The sequence below is a fragment of the Sturnus vulgaris genome, chromosome 6 (genome assembly GCF_052056855.1).
Source record: "Sturnus vulgaris isolate bStuVul1 chromosome 6, bStuVul1.hap1, whole genome shotgun sequence".
Taxonomy (NCBI): Eukaryota; Metazoa; Chordata; class Aves; order Passeriformes; family Sturnidae; genus Sturnus; species Sturnus vulgaris.
In genome coordinates, this window is record NC_142248.1 from 3,839,224 (window position 1) to 3,859,066 (window position 19,843).

At 46.0% G+C, this 19,843-nt stretch overlaps 1 protein-coding gene and 1 long non-coding RNA gene across 5 annotated transcripts in view; one reads left to right on the forward strand and one right to left on the reverse strand.

Annotated features, from left to right (window-relative positions):
• Nucleotides 1-228: 228 nt before the first annotated feature.
• On the reverse strand, nucleotides 229-18,502 carry LOC106851548 (uncharacterized). 2 transcript variants are annotated; one of them, XR_015804394.1, is made up of 4 exons: nucleotides 18,150-18,502; nucleotides 15,204-16,413; nucleotides 14,258-14,315; nucleotides 229-1,560 (listed from the first exon to the last, which is right to left on the reverse strand). It is a non-coding gene; the product is annotated as an uncharacterized LOC106851548 (long non-coding RNA). The 2 variants fall into 2 exon arrangements; XR_015804393.1 differs by lacking the exon at nucleotides 14,258-14,315.
• Nucleotides 15,628-19,843, forward strand: part of HRAS (HRas proto-oncogene, GTPase) — a 41,139-nt gene continuing 36,923 nt past the window's right edge. Inside the window, exon 1 of one of the 3 annotated variants that reach the window (XM_088166747.1) lies at nucleotides 15,628-15,765. The gene's annotated coding sequence lies outside the window, so the exon portion shown is untranslated. Of the gene's footprint in view, nucleotides 15,766-17,111; nucleotides 17,485-19,843 lie in introns of those variants that run through there. The other 2 variants (XM_014873602.2, XM_014873601.2) reach the window with 2 other exon arrangements.

The window sequence follows — 19,843 nt, forward strand, 5'->3', positions numbered from 1 at the left end:
TCAAATCACCTTGACTCAGTTTCCCAACATACACCTTCTCGGGACACACTTCCCAAAGATTATCTGTGGAGTATCTGTATTGTGTATGCACACATCTGCATGGTCGTTTTCTTGTTTTCTTTGTTTTGCTGGAAATAATCTACTTACGGCCAATGCAGTCTGAACTATTTGAAACCAATTGAAGAAATGCATCTTTCCATCACTGAGGAAGAGAAAATTCTGGCACAATTTCAGGGTAGATACAGAAGCTTTATGTCTCTTTATTCAGAGTTACTGTAATTGTGCTGGCACCATTCCCAGAGCTGAGCTAAGGTCAGTGAGAAATCCGTAAATTAATAACTGTGGAGCTGATGTGATCTCTATCCAGGAACCAAGCTGTACATTCATGAAGCTTTATAGGAAAGAAAAGTTATGTTTCAGTTTATCCAAGAAAGTTTTAGAATCTTAATATTGACAATTAGCATACCTTGGAGCTACTTAGAGACAGTGGATCCTATTCTGATCTCACCTTCACATGAACTCAACAAAATGCATTAGTCTGGATTAATTCCATTGGTGTTACCCAAATGAACAGGAATTGGTGAAACCTCCTCTGAAAGCCAAGCCTAGATAAACATGCTTTTCCTCTGGGAGGCTTATTTCACAAGAAAAGGTTTGTCTGTTCTTCTGGTTTTATTCAGTCACAAGCAACATCCAATCAATCCAGTCCGTAATTAATATTATTGATCAATAGATAATCGCTGTTGCTACTTGCATAATTAACATTTAAGGATTTCATTGTCCAAAAAACTCAGAAGCATAGAACCAGAGGGGACTTTTGGGCCAGAGGAAAGTTTTCTGCTATTGCACATAACCCATCAGAGTCATTTAGTTACTTATCAGTCTCCCCCCTTCTGAAAGGTTGTTCAAAGTGTCTCTGAAGATAGTTCTCCTTGCAGCCTGATCTCTTACCCTCATTAGTAAGCCCAGTAATCACCTTTTTTCTTGTGAGAATCCCTTTTCTAGCACAACTAACAATTTCATAGAGTCATAGTATCATAGAATAGTTTGAGTTGAAAGGGACCTTTTAAAGGTCATCTGGTTCAAGTAGGTAGTACAGAACAAGGATATTCATCTCCATTTTATACAAAAAGACAAAAATCGAAACTAATCTGAGATTAAGCTGAGAACTCATCCTACGGTACTGCCACCCCCACTCAGACTGCAGTTCTGCTAGAAAATTTTCTCATCTTCTTGTATTGCATGATAAGCAGAATACTGACAACTTTGGTAATTCTTCTATTGGTAAAGAACTAGCAGCTACTGTAGCATTTTCCAAAAGAATCAGCTCAGGTCTGCAGAAACAGCTTTGAAGTCTCGACTGTGGCATTAACCTCATGGTTTCATGTAATTGAAGTCACTGTGTTCAGGAGATGATGTAAGAACAGTTTCGACCACAGCAGGTGTTTAGAAGTTCATCCTCAGAAGCAATGAATGAGGCTGAGAGGGAAAAACAACTGATCCAAAGATCCGGAGGATGACAGGAGTCTGCGAATTGAATTTATTTTTCTGTTGCTGCACCTGGCATGAAAAGAAAGGGCAATGAGAGAATCCAGTTAATAAAACATCTTCTCTGATTCAATGAATCTGGGCATTTGTTTTTGCTCCTTTTCACAGCCTTATGTGAATTCATAAACTGCAATCAGAACAGAAAGCTTCATCAGGAAACATTTGGCATTTTGTACAAAGCTGTATCTTTTCAAACTGAACTAGACCTGGAAAAACTTTTGATAACAGTTTTTATAGAGTATTTTAACTCACACTGAAAGATGGGCATTCACAGTTTTCTGTTGCCCTTGCTTCTATAAGCAAGTGAACCAAACTACTGATGTCACCAAAGTCACAACAGAAACCATGTGTGGCCTTTGAGGGTGACCACACACTTCTGAGGTCCTGAGCCAGTGCTGAGCGACAGAAGCTGTCTCCTCTCACTGCTGCATGCTCACTCAAGGGAAGTGAACACCCTCCTTGGCTTGGTAAATTTTGGGGGTACTAGAAGACAATAAAAACAGAAATGGTACCTTGTCATGGTGTAGGGTCTCATAGGGAAAAGGTAAGCTTAAGACAGGCTTCAATTGTGTTGGGATATCTTTTTAGCTTAAACCCTGACTCAGCTCTGCTGGGAGGGAAGAACTCTGGTGGAATTCCACTTCCTTTCAAGCCATACCCAGTGCAGATGCCACACCAGAGAGATCTTTCCTTCCTTGGTACTACTGCTTTAGAAAAGCAGATTCTGGTTCATGACCAAGAGATTCTACTGAGAAGCAGTTGCATTACCGTGCAGTCAAGATGATTGATTGGGATGAAAGACGTGGGGTAGCAAAGGTGACATAGGGCACTGTATTCATATTTGAGCCACTGAGCCAGGACTGCCTAATTCCAGAAAGGCTTATTTCCTATTTCTGCCTTAATTATAATGAAAAGTTGTAAATCACTAAATCATTAAATGCAATATTTTTCTCCCTTTACATTTTTACAGGAGAAAGGAAACAAAAGCTTCTTATCTGAAAAAAATACTGAGAGCCAGAAAAGTATGCTTATATCCTTGTTTATATAATTCTTGACTCAAGATGAATCAATGGTAACTTGAAATGCCTCTGTATAAATTATTATTGTTTTGTGCCTCTGTTCAAGGCCCTCTATCTTTCTCAGTTTCTTTTGGGTCAAACTACTTCCTGGTTTTGGAAAGCTCAAGGATGCTGTCTGCACACGTGCTTTTCCAGTGTATGGTATCCTGTCCCACAAGATGAAAGCTTCTCTGCAGCTGCCAGATGACAATTTTTACCAAAGAATTGGTAGATATAAAACCCAACGCTTTTACAACTGTAGTACCACTACAGGGCTTTATTCAATTTAGGTGTATCACTGTCCTTGTTGTGGCAGGAATCCTCTGCAAGAGAAAGTCTTGTTGAGAGGCCTTAAAAATGGCAGGCTTAAAATCAAAATATAAAAGGAAGAGTACTGGCTGCAGGATTAATGCTCCTGGGATACAGAATGTCTCTTCCTGAAGATATTTATAATCCACACCTGGATCACATTGTTGGTGGTCCTTGCATTTCTTCTGGGATGAATTCCATGGTCAATGATTGAATTACAACTTTGTTTTCAACATTAAACCAAGGGGAAAATGAATTGATGTTGGAAAGGAATTACAGTCAGTGACTCTTTCTCCATAGTTTTTCAGGAGCAACATTTGCTCTTTTTCATCACTTGCTGCAGTGTGAAGGAACCTGTGGCCTCACTGTGTTTTTAGGTTTGTTTTTCCAAGCAGGATTTAGCTGTGAAATTCATCTAGTTGTCTTCAGACAGGGGAAACAGCAGCTTTCCAATGTGTACTTGCTTTTTGTGCCAATGTAAAGCCATCATAAAAAGTTACCAAATCAGAAAGGGGTTGTTATTTTCACTTCCCATCAGTGTGACAACATATGATGTGAAGCAGTGGAGAAATTGGGGCTTAAAAAAATTTAATCAGGTCAGAGCACCAGTTTGCATGCCATTACACCACTAGTTTGCATGCACTTTGCACAGTTCAAAGCTTATTCTGAATGCAACTCATGTACACCGGGGCTTTCAGCCATCACAGCAACAACACCACTGTGAACCATGTACAGGGAACAGCTCTGGCAAAAGTCCTCAACAAATCCCTGTCCTGTGGGGCAGGAAATAAAGTGGCTGGAGTGCAGTCTGAAGATGAGGAGGGAGATCAGCAGGTAGATAAATGGGGCCAGGCAGTTCTGCAGACTGGAACAAACACTGTGCTCACCCAAGTTATTCTAGGGCCAGCATCTGTAGCCTGGAAGACACAGCTCCCTGTCCTAAGAGCCAAAGTCCTCCTTTTGCATCAAGTGCCTTGCCCATCCCCAGGTTTGTTTCAGTTCCACAGTCTATAATGGGACTTGTGCTTCCTTCTGGCTCAGCATCAGTGAATGAACTGAGCAAAGGCAAAAATGGCCCTCTCTGCTCTGTCAAAGGAACCCTTGACCCTACACATCTGCTTCTGCTGCAGGCAGCCTGGAGTCTAGTTCAGCAAATACTGTACAGCAATGAAAAGTGATGCAACACACCACCATACCATACTGGGATTTTCTCTAGCATTTAAGCAGCTTGGGTTGCCTTTTCCATGGATAGCCTCTTTGGAACACCTTGGGATTCATCTTACATTTGGGTCACTTCCTCTACACTACTAGAAGGAACCCCTTCTACATCCTCACAGAGAATGAGGAATGTTTCCCTGTCCCCAAAATGACAGGAGAGACCTGATTTCCAGTCACTCTCTTTACAGCCTTGGCTCCAATTCTGCATAATGTGTGCTTAGAAAAAGGATTGTGTACTTACATCCCAGCAGCTAAGTTAGATTAGTGATGAGAAAAGATGTATTATTGCTATGCTTCTGTACTGCCTAGAAGTTTCAGTAAAAATTCAGCTTCATTAACTAACACAGCATGCTGGCTGAGACCCAGACAGATGCTCAGGTAGTGTTTCCAAGTATTGAAAACCATAAAACACATCCCAGTCCACACAAATCTCACACCTACCTCAAAAGCCTTGCTTGGTAGTTTTCAAGGTTGGATCTGTGAGCAGCCCCACTGTCTGGTGACAGTACATGGCAGTGAACATGGCACGTTGTCTTCCACAAGCAATTCCAGTCATGTTTGTAGGCCAGCTCTTTGGCCATGAAAACCTGCACTTTATCACTGCTCTTTGGCCTGAATGCTTGTACTTTTGGCTAAGTACTCCATCCTCTTTTCTTGAAACACCTTAGAAGAGACCCTGGGTTAACCCTTATATTGGTTGAACAGAAACTTCTAGTGCCTGAGCTCGGTGGTGGGCATATGGCTGAGCAAATCCCTTCAGAAGAAGACAGAAATTCAGAGTGGGAATCCTCCCCATGCCCACGTACTACTGTTATCTGTAGGAGCAAGAAGCTCCTACAGTACTGTGATTCACCCTCATTCACTTCCTTCACAGTCTAGCAAAGACCTTTCATTCCTAGACTTCCCCACTGTTAGAAACGAAGATGGACTTTTGACGAAGTGAAATGTGTATCCCTCCAACAACTCCTGACACCACCACTGGCAGAACCTGTCTTCCTTAGAATACACACAAGCTTCCCCTGTCCTCCTGCCCTACAATGGTCACTTCCTATGCCATGCTATGGATGTACCAACACATATCATTCCAAGTAATCCTGTGTACCAAACACTGGCAGGCTGGCTAATATCTAAGTTATCAGTTGATTTATCCCTGCAGTAGCAGATCAAGTTACAAGTTGAGCTGGTGTTAAAAATACATTTCCTTCTCATTCTCCTTAAAAGCCAGTGGAAACACAAGTGTCTAGGATGCAACTGTATATTCACTGTTTACCGGTTAACTCCTGGTTTGTGGAAGCAGATTTTCCAGGCGTAGATCACAATTTCCTTTTCTAGAGAATTGGGCTGGATGGATGCCTACAGCTCTTTGCACGGGTCATTTCTTTCTTGTTTTAGATTCTCACCTCACAACATATGAGCAACACACATAGTCCTTGGTAACCTGGAGAGTGAAATACAGAGACCTGGGGGTGTGGGGGTGAAGGCGAGGGAAATAAATAACCCCACCATGGGTGTGATCTCAAATCTATTGAAGTTAAAGGAAGTGATTTCAACATGCACCATCTACTCTGCAAAGACGTGCCAACCTAACTCTAAGCTATTGGGCTTTCCAAAACCTCCACAAAGACCATGTTTATAAATTGTTGTTGTGTTGATAACAACCGTTGTGATAACTCCTGGCCAGTAATCATTAAAATAAAATCCTTGTTCCAGCAGTGTGCTTGGCTGCAGCAAGAGCTGTACATAGGTACCAGGGACTAGGGCTAATGACAAAGCTCTGTTTGGATGGAGAGAGAAAGGAGAGACAATAAATAAAATGCAGGAATTAGCCTGAGGAATATTTCAACCATGGTTCCAGAAATATCACAAGTAAGGAAAGATCTCAGAGTAGGAATTGTCTCCAATTCGGACATAGCAATATCTGAGTACTTTTCATCCAGCAAATTTGTAACATTGTTTATGAAGGAACTTTATATCATTTTTCCTGCTGCAGCAGGAAATGTTGCTTAAGCCATATATTTTAAAACACCTCTGCCACGTGGAGATGAGCAGGTGGCTCAGGACAAACATGCAGACCTCAGCTTGGTCCTTGGATAGGTGCTGTCATATCACAGTACATTTGTGAAATCAACAGCCACAACATGCTTCTGGAAGAAAGCATGCCAGCCAGAGGGCAGATCTGCTTGCACAGTCAGTGCACCTGGCATTACAGCCTGTGTTGCCATCCAGACCATCTATAGGTACCAACCATCTATGAACAGAGCAGCTCAAGGAGCTGGGACACCCCTCAGGATGGGCTCAGGATAGGGCGTGCTGCTTGCTGCTGTACCAAAGCCAGCTGAATGACGTCTCAGAACAAGGTGCAATTTTTGTGTCAACGATGGAATCATTAATACATGTGCCTGCAGGCTTCAGACCAAATCCCTTTCTTGGAACGATGCAAAGTGAGTTAAAGGGGTATTTTTTTGTTGAGCCTAAGGCTGAGCTCCCCTGCTCCGGACTGCAGCACACAGACAGTGGTAAGTGCGTGCGGACAGACAGGACTTTGCTCTCTAAACCAGGCTGGCTCCTTGCCCAAGCTTCAAATGCAGCCTGTGAGGATTTGACTCCAGACAATTTGATGGATACTGTGTGGGTGCTGGAGGCAAGAGAAGCCAAGAAAATGAAATATCTGTCTGTCAGTTGCTCTGTTTCCTGAGATATTTAATACAGATCCTTCACTTCTGTAAATATACTCTGCATGCAGCTATAGGTAGGGTGTGGTTCTAAGTGTGATACTATGAGAAAAGCGTGCAATACATAAACCAAAACTGGACAGTGTTTCATCTACAGGCATCATTCCTTACAAGTGGTAATAAAATCCACATGATAAATTCGTTTATTTCTACAAACGGGTCATAAATTCCATGTCAGCACAGCAATCCCCATTTATCCCATTCTTTGACCTCCTCTGCAATATGCCTATTGAGTCTTTTCTACCTGCACTGCTTTTAACTTTATCAAGTGCCTTAAGCCCTCTGAATTTTGATCATCAATTGCCAACAACTGCAGTGAATAAACTGAAGCCTGAACCTTCTCCATTACTAACAATTCACCACTTGCCTTTTCTGCAAATCCCATTTCATTTGAGCATTCCTCAAGAGCATTCCTCTCCTCTTCCCCCTTGTCTGAGTCTGACAGAAAAAAAAATATGCAGGACCATTTCCCAGGGTTAATTTTTAATAGTATCCTCAGTGCTGCAGCAGATGAAGTCATTTATTATCCAGCAGGCAGCATGCTAACATGCTAGGCAATGGCAAATGCTGAAGGAGGTGACTCAGGCATAAGCAATCAGGCAGAGTTGTGCATTCCCACCTGCCGGATGGCTCAGCACAAAGAGCCGAGCACGGCGTTTTAGTTTACCCTACACTTGCATCTTCATCTGAAGGACACCTGGATTCCAGCCATGCAGCCAGTGAGGTTTATGTGCTTCACAGTCATGTGCAAAGCATGTAGCTAAACAGAGGCCAGCCCTCCCTCTCCCTGGATACTCTTTTCCTCTAAGAAAAGTGGTCATCCCTGCTGCAGGAACGTGTCAGCCCAGGCAGTTTGGCCCTAAATAACACTCTGTGATCTCAGGCAGACTGAAGCTCAGCCTACCCACCTGTAAAACAGGTTTAATGGTAGTTGGCTTTTTTATAGAAAAGCTGGGAGGATTACTTCATGTCTGAGATCTCTAGATGAGAATTGCTTAGTGGCAGAGAGCAGTTTAAAAGAACAGCTCAAAATTAGGGCCAGAGCAGGCTGGCAACCCAGTGAGCAGGTAGAAATTACTACAGAAGCTGCACTGTTCTTGTCTCATTACCCAAGAGCCTCAGAAAGTCTGGGATGCAGATGATTCACTAACCAGAAAGTGCTTTTGAATTACTTATTAAGTAGGATTCATGTTGCTTTTACTGCTCTGGGACGCACAAGGTTGGGCTGCAGAATCCCTTTTGCCATCTCCTCAGAGTGAAATGTGGTGGTAATGTAGAGTTCACTCACCCATGTATCTATCACAGTTGTATTTTTGCCTCCACAGAGTAGGCCAAAGGCCACTGAAGAAGTTCATGAATCTTCCCTGTATCTGCAGTAAGCTTTGGATCAGACCTCAGCAAGCCAACAAGAGCTTGCAGCTAAACATGCTACAACAAGTTCACTGGCATGTGCTGATCTGCAGGAGAGCTGGTCTGAGTGTGCTCCTGAAAACCAGGAAGATCTTGACTACAGAGGCAGCAGCTTCCTGCTTAGTGCTCACTAGAGCACACCAGTGCTGCTTTAAATGGGGAAACAGAACCCCAGCTCTGAAAACAGCTCTGAACCCATTCCTCCCCTGTGTACTGTCCCAGAGGAGCCAGAGGGAGGGTATTGTTTTACTCTTAATTCACTTTGTGCTCACGTAAGTTCCCCAAATCCCACTACCAGCAAGCTCCAGTGATTAAACAGCTCACCGAAGGGAAAATACAGCTAATACCTTCTACCCCCATCAAAGCATATTGCTAATGAGAACTGAGAAATCACTCCATGTCAATACAACATCTGTAGATTAACACAAGCTGTGATAGTCACTGGCTGAAATTCCATCAATCACTAGCATTTGTGATCAGTATTTTCGTACGTTAACCTCAGTATTTCCCCAACTGAAGTCTGCTGACTGAAAGTGCGAAACATAAAGTCATGAGCCTGAAACCTGAGAAGTGATTTGCAATATATTGCTTTGGGCATGTCAGCTTAGGAATCTCGCAGGAGGTGTGACTTCTGAAATGTTGGCCCCCTGAAAGCCCTCAGAGAGTATCTGGGAGATTTGCACACACACACACACATGCACACAGAGTCACACCACTGCTGAGCTCATGAACACCTGCCTGAAAAGTTACCTAGAAACATGCAAACGACCTGCACCAGTCCTGCAGGATGCAAGTGACCGCATTCTATTCTGTTTTTCACCTTCCCTGATGGAGAAGCAGCAGAAGAAGAAAGGGGATGACCAAACTGTAGATAAAAACCCCCAAGATGCTGTGGTCGACTTTACAGCTTCAGTGTGGGAAAGTTCTGTAATAAGGAAAGGGGTAACTGCCAGCAAGAAGATAATTGTGTGAAATAGGTGTAGTAATACCCTGGAGAGGTCAGCTGTGTCCTGCCTCTGACTGCAGGGATGATTTCTATCCCTGTGCTGCTCTTGAAGGCATTTGTATGGGAGGACTGGGTCCTCACCTTTACTAGGGATCTCTCAGGACAGCCTAGACAGGATAGTGACACAAGAGCAGAGCCTAACTGCCAAGCAAACCTTCCAATATCTAACTTGGATCTCACTTGATGTGGGAACACTGCTACCACCATAAGCTCCCAGGGAGCTCTATAACTCAGGATCTTTAGCTCTGACAACGAGCAGCTGCACTGAAGGACAGTGTCTACCTTTGCTATAAATAACATCAAGGCTGAGGTCACCTATGGACTTGGTTACTGCAGCAGCATGTATTTGAGGTAATCACAGAAAGGGATGAAGGGGGAGCTGGAAACACTGCACAGGAGCATCAGGAAGAGGCTGCCATGGAGGAAAACAGCTGTCTGTAATGGAAAGAGACCAGATAAGCAAGCTTGACTAAGGTTAGGTAGGAATAGAGCATACACTGGAGTGTCAAGGGAACTAAGAATCAGAGAGGGCTGGATTCTATCCTCCTCTCCAGTCTACAGGGTGATTTTATTTTTTCTTTCCGATTTTATTTTATTTCTGCTTCACATCAGCTTTACTTGCTTGCATAGATAGGAACCAAGGCTCAGGGCATCTCCTTACATGAGATGGAAAATAGAATTTAGTGAGGGGCTTAACAGAAGAGAAGAAAAGGCTTAGGAGCTCAAGCATAATGATGAGGAGGGCTGCGTGGCAGGGTTAGAGACAATGTGTGGGCAGTATATTAAAAAACAGTCCAAGGAAAAAGACCCAGTAGTTTAACTGGATTAACACAAATGTCTTTAATTCTATCTAGTTCTATCATGTGTACATGCCTGAATCATGCTATGTAACACAACTTTGAAATTTCTGCAAAAAAGAGATATAGTTAGCCATTGTTCTTTGATGCTGAGGGGAAGAAAATCAGCATTTAGCTGATAAAGAAGAAGACTACTTTTAAAAGAATACCAACAATATTAGTGTCTTCTCCAGGAGAACATGTGGGATGGTCTGGGATTTCAGTACAGACTCATCTGGTACAGACAGGCCTTGAACTACACAGATATATCTGTTGCACATCAGTGAATGCAGAAATTATACAGAGCACAAGACATCCCTTAGCAACTCATCCTGCTTCCACTCTGGAAATCTGGCTCCTGCCAGCAAAAGTGACAGATGACCCAGAGCATGATAAGTGATCCAAACTGTTGCATTAAAAAAACTGGTAGCATATCACCTGCAAAGGGTTCAAACTTTTCCATAGGGTTTGAAAAAGAAAATCACATGGGGACTAAATATCACAAGGGCTTCTTAACAAAAAATAGGGCTTCCAGCTTCCAAAGACCTGAGTTATTGCTGTATGAAGATGAAGGCAAAAGCCCTCTCTCAGCCTGAAGATCAGGCTCCAAGGGAATGATTGACATTCCATTCAGACTGACAGCTAACAAAAGCTCCTGTACATATGCCAGCAAGCCACTGCCAGGAAAATCAGTGTGGCTCCCAACTTGCAGATTTCTGCATTACCAGGCCTCCTACGGTAGTTGACCCTTGCTGATCTATGCTGGCAGGCTCAGCAGAGTGGAAGGAGACACAGGACCTCACCAACCCTGGCAACTTTTGATGAAGTGGGGGCATTTAATGAAAGAATCAGTGTCATTTCTAAGTAACTCAGGCTCCAGATTTACCACATGATCAGCTACAACTCCCTGGAAAAAGCACAAATATTCAAAAAGAACATTTGTTGGGGGCTGAAGCAAACACCCACAGGAACAAATGGGACACTGCAGAGGTCAGTGTGCTTCAGATCAGACTGAAACTAGCAGGCAGTTGTAGAAAGCCACACTGCTTGTAAATACCCAGAGATCAAACCCGTATCTCATCTCTTCCCCCTGCTCATGCCACACAGCAAAATCTGAAGTCCAAGATGCCATCATCCACTCAGGGGAGAGCCTCATGTTACCAACTACTGCATGCCACACCTAGGGAGATGTGATAGTTGTTCATTCCCACAGTGTCTCTATAAGGAGGCTGGCTGGGAAATGACCAGTCTTTGAATTATGTCTTTTGTGTGCACGTGTGTGTGTGTGTGTGTCTGTGTGTGTGTGTGTGTGTGTGTGTGTGTGTGTGTTTGGGTTGTGGGGTTTTTAATAGCAAAAAAAAGGAACCAGCAGCAGCTGTCTGTATTTTTAAATTATGGAACATGAATCTCCTTCCACTTCCAAGCTCTGATTACAAAGCCTTTCATTTCTGCGATTCCAAAGCATCTTCTCTGCAAGTTTCTATTCTCGGTTCAAAATTGACCAAATCCAACTGTTAGCAAAATTTATTTCAGTCAACAGAAGTCTTTTCTCTCTCTAGTTTTGGTGGAGCTTGGGCCAGGCACCCAGCAAGATGCTGCCTTGCTTATTTCAAAAAGGAAATTCATCATAAGAAAGATCTTGTCCTGGATCAGATAACCCTCCAGCAGTGACAACTTTGCTCTGCCCACCAAGAATCTTCTGCAACATTTCAAGTGGTTTGGTTGAAAGAAGCCTGAGCACTCTTATTTAGCAGAATTTAATCCACTATTTATGCCATTATTTTGGGGATTAAAAACAACGTGGTCCCATTCACTGCTTGGGTCATCTGAATGATGATGTCATGTTTTTGGAGGTGATATAGAGGAAGATTTTGTTGATTTATTGAGGATTGATTAATTAATTAATTCAGTGTTTTCTTCTGTTAATTGATTATTCCAGGAGATCTTTCCAGTTCAGTGTCAGCCTTAAATACCCTTTGCAGCCAGGACTAACTGGTCTTTTTTTCAGCAGTTAGATTGCTGCTTCAAGTCTTAGGTATCTCCAAGATTCCGAGGCCCTTGAGATGACAGTGCACACTTGTTGCATTTAACACTTTTGATGTCTCTTGTGGCTATATCTCTCTTAGTACAACCTGCAGCAAGGATAAGCCCACTGACTTTTCCCAGTCTCTAGGAGACTCTGTTAAATTATAGTGTTGAAAGGTTTTAGCATGGTTCCTTTGAGATGACTTTTATTTATCTCATGGTTTCTTAGTGTTGCAGGAGACTCAGATTTTTTCCCAAGTCTTTTTATAGTCAGTCACTCACAGTAAAAGAATTCATTGTCAAGAGTGAACTCTAGCTTTGCATCTCACACAGATTTATCTGCTACATTAAGAGTTTCTTTTCAGAGGCTTCTTTCCAAGTCATGCTATTGTCAGGGTTTGTAATCCAGCAGTATTTTCTCTACAAGCTCACCAGGAAGCTAGAAGAGAATTGTCCATGAGTCACGAGAACTTTACCTGTGAATTCAGCTAGGCCCCAGGCAGCTCGGAAAGCTGGCCACTGCTTCTCAAGAATTAGCACTAGTGCATGAACAGCATAAATTTTAACTGAGAGAGAGTGTTTTTAAAATAGAAAGGGGAGCAAACACTTCAGTCCATCACACAGTTGGAGCTGTGTTACTTGTGGCTCAAATCAGTAGTCAAGGGATTAAAAAACTTCCAGCTTTTCCTTCACTTTTCAAATCTGTCCCACAGAAGACATCCTTTCCATATCCAGAGTAAAGCATAGACCCACTCCAGATCTGTAAATGAGCCTATGCTTAGAACAGGGTAGTTCCACTGGCCTCTGTGCACAGTTTTCAAAATTGTCCTCCTCTGAGCTAACAAAACTCAGTTTTTATTTCCTCCCAAAGTGGTCACTATGAGGGTTTCCCCTCTCTGTCCTCAGCTGATTCCCTTTGTCATTTCTAAATTGACTCACTAGTCCAAACAAGCTGAGTGGCAATGAGTCTGTCCTTTCCAGAAGCATCTCTGTAAAGAGAATGGGTTTGAAGACAGACTTTGCAAGCCTATTCCATCCTTTGTCCCAGGTAAATCCAAAATACTAACAGATCTGCAGACTTACATCACTTTAAAAAAAAAATAAAGGAAGACAGTAAAATAATGGAGACTGTCAGAGAATGCAAGCCAAATTAATTTCAGAATTGGTTCGTCCCTTACTGGCATCTTCAGAGTTGCATCAGCTTGCTGAGGAAATGGATTTGTCTTTGTGTTTCTGAGAATCCAGCCTTGTTTCAATTCTTCTGAACGCTTCCTTCTTTCCTTCTGACTGCACTTCAGCTTTGATCCAAGTATCAGATAGGCCCACAAGGCAGAGGACTTGCACTGAATGGAACACAAACTTCTACTGACAGGTTCTGCTACCTAGATGATGCATGACACACAAGTGAACAAAACTGATAAGGTCTCAGCTTCTCTCCCTGTTACAGTAAGAAAGCACCGTGTAATTATATATATTTTTTCTGTTCCATAAGCTGGTTGCCATGGCAAGTTACTTGTGTTACTCTGTCAGATACTACAAGGAAACAATTTGCATTCCCTAGAAAGATAGAATTTTTTAAAAGTTGATTGCTTATCGGTTTGCTTTCTGCCATGACACTATTCATCCTCTAAGCTCAGGGAGAGATGAGCAAGAAAACATCCCAGTATGAGAAAAGGACTCGCAGGTTTCTTGAGTCTAGTGTATCTGCAGGAAGACTAAATTAAAAAAACATGAAGAATATGGTGCAACGGGGAAGCAAAACTCACAGAGATCTCTGCTTTTCTCAGAATGCTCTCAGAGACATTGTTAAAGGGAGCAGAGTGTCAGAGCCTTCCTTGCAAACACTTTCCAAGAAAGTTTTGGTTACACAGAAAAAGTGTGCATCCAGGAAAACAGACTAGGGTGAGCTCAAAAGCCATGGAAAGAACCAGAAAGCAATCTGCATGATTAAAAGTCAGGTGAACTTGTAGCTATGGGGACAACAGGAGACTCAGAACAACAATAGCAACTGACACCACTGATCTACTCTCTGTGTCTGCTGAGAACTGATAAACTCTCCAGTATATCAAAAATAAGTATGTACCCTTGTGAAGCTAAAAAATTACCGCTACCTACTTTGCTGGTGATTTTGACGATCACAGGAAGACCTTTTCTTGTTCTTTTGAGTTTTTCACTAGGGAGAAAGAAAGACTAATTCAACTTAGGTGTTTCTAGTAGAAATCACTCCAAAAAAGACTAATTTTAAAAATGTAGCCTTGATCTGTAGCTGATGAGGACGCTCAGTTGCTCACTAAGCTCTTGGCATGTCTGTATGTCACACAGTGGACAGCTGTCTTAAGACATAAACTCTTACAATTATTATTTAATTACTCTTATAATTCCCCTCTTACAGAAGTTAAGAGGGAGTGAAAATACCAAGGAGTTAATTTTGGGTCACAGCACCTACAAAAATCAGTAATGTGCTTTTACAGACTGATTTTAGAGTGCTGGTACAAAAAGCCATGACACGATAAGCACGTCTATGAGTTATGGCCTTCCAACTGCAAGCTACATATAGTTTGGTGAAAACAACCATGAAAAATTGAAGGTATGGGGATTGAAGGTATTTCAACTCCACTGCACATTTTGTTTTTGGAGTTTTGCTGTGGCAGTAAGGACCTAGGATACTCTCACTCTCCTTTTTATTGCTCTGCGTGCCAGTGGACCCAGTATTTGATTAGCCTTCCTTTCATGTCAAGCAAGGCTTACAACAGTTGGAACACTGCAAGCCAGGCATTTTCCAAGAATTAAACTCAAGTTTAGAGAAAGGAAGGAATAATCTGCTCAGGGAGAACAATTTTTTACAAACAGAATGGGCTATGACCCCAGAAAGTGTAAATCTGGGCTCTGACAAAAGCAATGGAGCTACTTTGCTTTGCCACAGTTGAGGATCTAGTCCCAGTATTTTGCTTTTTTATGAAAAAGTAGAAGGGGAAAGAAGACACTTTTAAGCTATTATCACTCTCTGGGTCTTTGCAAGTCTGTGCCATCACCCCTCTGAGATTGTGTGGTTATGACTCACCAATAGGTGATTCCGTCTCTGTCTTCCAGCAGTCTGCAAACAAATAGTCCTCAGGTATCTTACAGCCTGATGTGATCTGGCACTGAAGAATGAGCAAGAGAGAGGCAGTTTCAGTCTCCTCTTCTGGTGTTTCTTGGTTCTTGTAGGTCACTGAGAAGCCCAAGAAGCACAAAACTGAGGTTCCCCCATAGCTATGCCTATTTTACTACCTATTTGATGCTTGCTTCCTGACAAGTTCTTCTGGGCCACCTAGGTACCGAAAAATACAAGCCTGTTTTCAGGGTGCTTGGAAAAGGAAGATTTCTGCATGCTCCAGTAGCCTGCCTGCTCGTTAGAAACGGCTAAAACAAGACGAGACAGGTAGCCCGGAGAGGCGGTGCGCGGTGCGTGCGTGTGTCTGCCTGTGGAGAGACCCATCACCTTTGTGTGCGCTGCTGCTCTGCCCTCGGCTCGCTCGGCAGAGATGCTGGCTTCCCGCGAGCGGCGGCCTTCGCTTCTGTGGAGAACTGAGAGGTCATTCAGAGTCAGGAGGGCTTGTTAGAAGCAAGGGAAGAGTTTCGAGGTAGGTTAAAGCTTCAGCCTTTTTGTTTGGACCTGTCTGTTTGCGTGCTGGTTTTTGGTAAAGTGCTCTGGCAGGTTTGTTTGTGCTGGTGCAACACGTTTGTGAGACCTGAGAAAACCTGTACAACTCTCTCAACGGGTATCTTTAGAACATGTTTAATCTGCTCTTACTACAAGCTCTGCAGGGCATGAGCTTTCTTTTTATTATGTGTCAAGCGTAGTATCTAGAACAATGGTTTTTAGATCGATTTTCAGATTACTAGATACTTTTCTAATGGAAACAATAAATTGTGGAAGTGTGCTTGAAACATATGTCGGAGAGAACAGTGCTTTTCCAGTATCAGAAGCACGTACTTTATTTGACATCGTATTCTGCATCAAAGCTTGATTACTTCTGCAAGCTGCTGGATAATACAGTGACTATGCAATCCACTATGTAGTTTCCAAACAGTAATAGGGGGAATCACGGTGCCCAAGAATAGAAAATGTCCGGTGTACTGTGACAGAATGGAAAGCACTGCATTGACAGACCCGATTTCAGGACACGAAGATTGAATCCATCAATATTTACCATCTCTGCTTCAGCGGCGCTCCTTGTGGGACCCAAATAGGATCAGACGGCAGCCTTTCGACATGCTTGGACCTTTATCTGAAATTGCAGTAATTCTACTCAGACAGTGCATATCTCTGCCGCTAAGCCTAACTGAACCCCATCTGCCTTATATAGAGTCAATTCAGGTGTCTTTTCTTTTGTGGCCTTAATTGCACTTGAACAATTTGGAGTCATCTATTTTTCCAGGCATTTCCAGGGGCCAGACAAATGCACCCTGTGAGCCGAGTTTAGCGCATCGCGTTATCAGGCAGGACCGTGACTGGCAATCAACATTACATTTCAGGGGTCTCTGGTGCTCCTTCCCAGAACGCCTCCGTGGGGCGCCGACAAAGGCAGCGCAGCCCCGGGCAGTCCCGCGGGGAAGGGCGGGCTGCGGGAGCGGCGGCCGCCAGGCCTTCCCCTCCCCTCGGCTGCGGGGCGCTCCTGCGGAGGGGCCGCCGCGGGGCGGGAAGCGCAGTGGGGTTCCCGAGAGGAAAGGACGCGATCCCGGCGGCTCCCGGGGCGAGGAGGCAGCAGGGGTCACCCGCCGGGGCGAGCCAGCGCCCGGCCCGGCCCGGCCCGGCCCGGCCCCCCCCTCAGCCGCCGCCGCCCCAGGGACCGCCCCGCGGCCGGGCCGCGGCGGGCGGGCGGCGGCGGTGATTGACAGGCGGCGCGGCCCACCCGGAGGGCGGAGGCGGCGGGGGCCGCCAATCAGGGGCGGTGGGCGGGCGCCGAGCGGCGGCAGGGCGGGGCGCGGGCTGGGCGTGTGCCGCGGCCGCCGGCGGGGCGCGCTCCCGCTCCGCTCCCGCTCTCCCCGCACGCACATTGTCCGGGCGCGGCGGCGGCACAGCGCCCCGGCGCCCCGTGCCAATGCGGGGCGGGCGCGGCACGCCGGGGGCGCCTCCACCACCGCGGTGGAAACTTCCCCTCGCCGCCGGGCCGACGCGCGGCTGAAGCCCCCGGCGGGGAGGAGCGGAGCGGGGTTTCGCCCGCCTGGGGGGGCGCCTCGTCTAGTTTGGTTTTTTCCTACGTTGGAAGGGCAAAAGCGAATAATACTGTTAGCCGGCTTTAAACTTCCGCGCCCCGCTCTCCAGGACGCGCATCCCGCCCGGCGGGGCGGACGAGCCGGTGAGTGACCGCCGGGAGCGGGCTGGCGCTGGGTCGCGGTGGGTGGGACGCGCCGTCGCGCAGGGGCAGCGCCCACCGGCTCGGCGGGGACGGGTCGGCGGCGCCGGCGCCACCTGTTAGCGGGGCTGTTCCCCCCGACGCCAAGTTGGTATCCCCGCCGTGCTGGGGCTGCCCCCGCCGTGCCCGGGGCGGCGGTGAAAAGGCACGGACCCTCGGCCCGGTGGGCGGCGGCGGGGCCCGGGGTGTTGGAGGCGGTGGCGGCCACCCACCCACCTGCTCGCCTGGCCGCGCCATGACTCTGCTGCCTGGGCGCTGCCTGCCGACCCGAGCCCCGGCAGGCCGCCGGGGTGGAAGGGTGGTGGGGTGCCACCGAGCCACAGCCTCTGTACCCCCTCTGCCCTCCATCTCCTGCCCTCCTTCTGCACCCGCTGTGCACTCCTCCTGTCCTTCCCCCTCCCAAGCTGCTGCCCCTTCTCTTTCCCCCCCTTGCTGTCCCGCTCCCCTCCATATCCCTTAGCTGCAGCTGTGTTCACCTCCTCTTCATCGCACCCCGAGTTTATAGCCCACTGCACCCGTCCTCCCTCATCCCCTTGCATGCCTCACACTGCTCGTGTGATGCTTCAAAGGGGGAGCACCAGGCTCGCCACTCTTTGCCAAACCAGTACCTGCTGTGCGCTGACACCCCCCAGGGCAGACCAGCTCCATGGCAGTGCCAGGCCCGGAGCGAGGCGCGGAGGGGGCAGGCAGGTGGCGGAGGCGCAGGTATTTGTGTGCATCTGTGAGCAAGTGAGCGAGGTCCCCCGTTCTGCGAGCATGCGGCTCTGCGGAGCTGGTGACACCTCCCTCCCTCGTAGGGACGCTCGCCGCCGGGGCTCTGCGGCGTGCCGAGGCTGCCTGCGCCCTGCTGCCCTGCCAAGGGTGCCGCGGCGTCCGGGGCTGCAGCGTCTTCACCCCAAGTGAAGGTGCACCTGATGGCAAGCTTGGCCCATAGAGGTCCTGACTGGGGATGTGTTTTAAATTGCCTCAAGCAGTGGAGTGTGCCTGGAGACAAAAGAGACGATGAGAAGTCAGAGTGGACTGGTGAACTCTGGAGCTGCTGGAGAAATGCTTAGGACAGCTGGAAACAGGACTGAGCAGCAGGAATGGCTTGTTAAGCCATTGCATGGCAAGTCAAGCCATTGATTACTTCAGTGTCCAAAGCTGGATGGTCGTATCTCTTCCAGTCTGTGATGTGCAGCTTGCTCTGGGTAGGTCTTTGAAATACAAGAAGGGTAGGAGCTCCTGGTGAGGCTGTATAACGATGTACTTGAGTCTGCTTGGCATGGGTAGGATGTGCAGCTTGGAGCAGGAACTGGTTTTGAATGGAGGAAAGCACATGAGGTTTGGTGTAGGCTCAGCTAAAGAGTTGCTGTAGTCAGAATTGCTGATGTGTTTATCCTTCACAGCTCTGAAATATTTTAATTCAACAGCTGGTGATTTGTGTGATTTTCCCAAGTGTTTGTAAGATGGCCATGACTGAATCCATGTGTATCTCCCCTCTGGGTGTCTGGTCCGTTCCTTTTCCTCGTAAAAGGTTTCTCCTGTGTGATTAATAATGTGCCAACTGCTTCGTTTCAGCACTGGGGAAGCTGATGCTGATTGATTTCCCTGTTTGGTCTTCTCAGTGGGTCTGGAAGCTGATGGGTGTTATCACTGCAGAAAAGTCTGCTTTTGGGTGGGAGCTGTCAGCATGTCTTTTTTTTATCTCAACAAACCTCTTACTTCTTTTAATTAAAAAGAGATGAAGTATGCGTGGTAATACCCTTCGTGTTTACATAAAAATGATCTTGTAATTAGCAATAATTATCTCAGTTTGGGATATTGCTGAGATATTTAAACAGGACTTGTGACCCGAGGGACACTTTTCCGGCCCCAGGGAGTTGCCCTTGTTGTGGTTCTCTCCTGTGGCGAGTTTGATTCTTGGCTGCTGCCAGTGGTAAAGGTAGAACAGCAGTGGGAGTAGCCTCGAAAGCCATGGCCACAGCTTCCTGATTGAGCCTGGTTCTGCTTCCCAGGGCTCCCCGGCAGCCCTGTCACCATGTGTGTGGAGATGGTCTGTCTTTGATGGCTTTCACCCTACGGTCTGAGGATTCTCAAGGGGACCTTGCTGTTGTCTTGGGGGAGAGGGGATAAAAACAGGCTGAAAAATTGCCAATCGTCCTTTTTTTCTCCTTGGTTCTCCCAGGGAGGTTTGGAGAAGGCTGCTGATAATGTGGGAAACTTTTCCCTGTGAGAGTAGAGATCCTGGGGCATCCTTGTCCATCCTTCACCTGGTTTCCCTTCCCTTTAAGAGGAGCAAAGCTCAGCTCAAACATAAAAC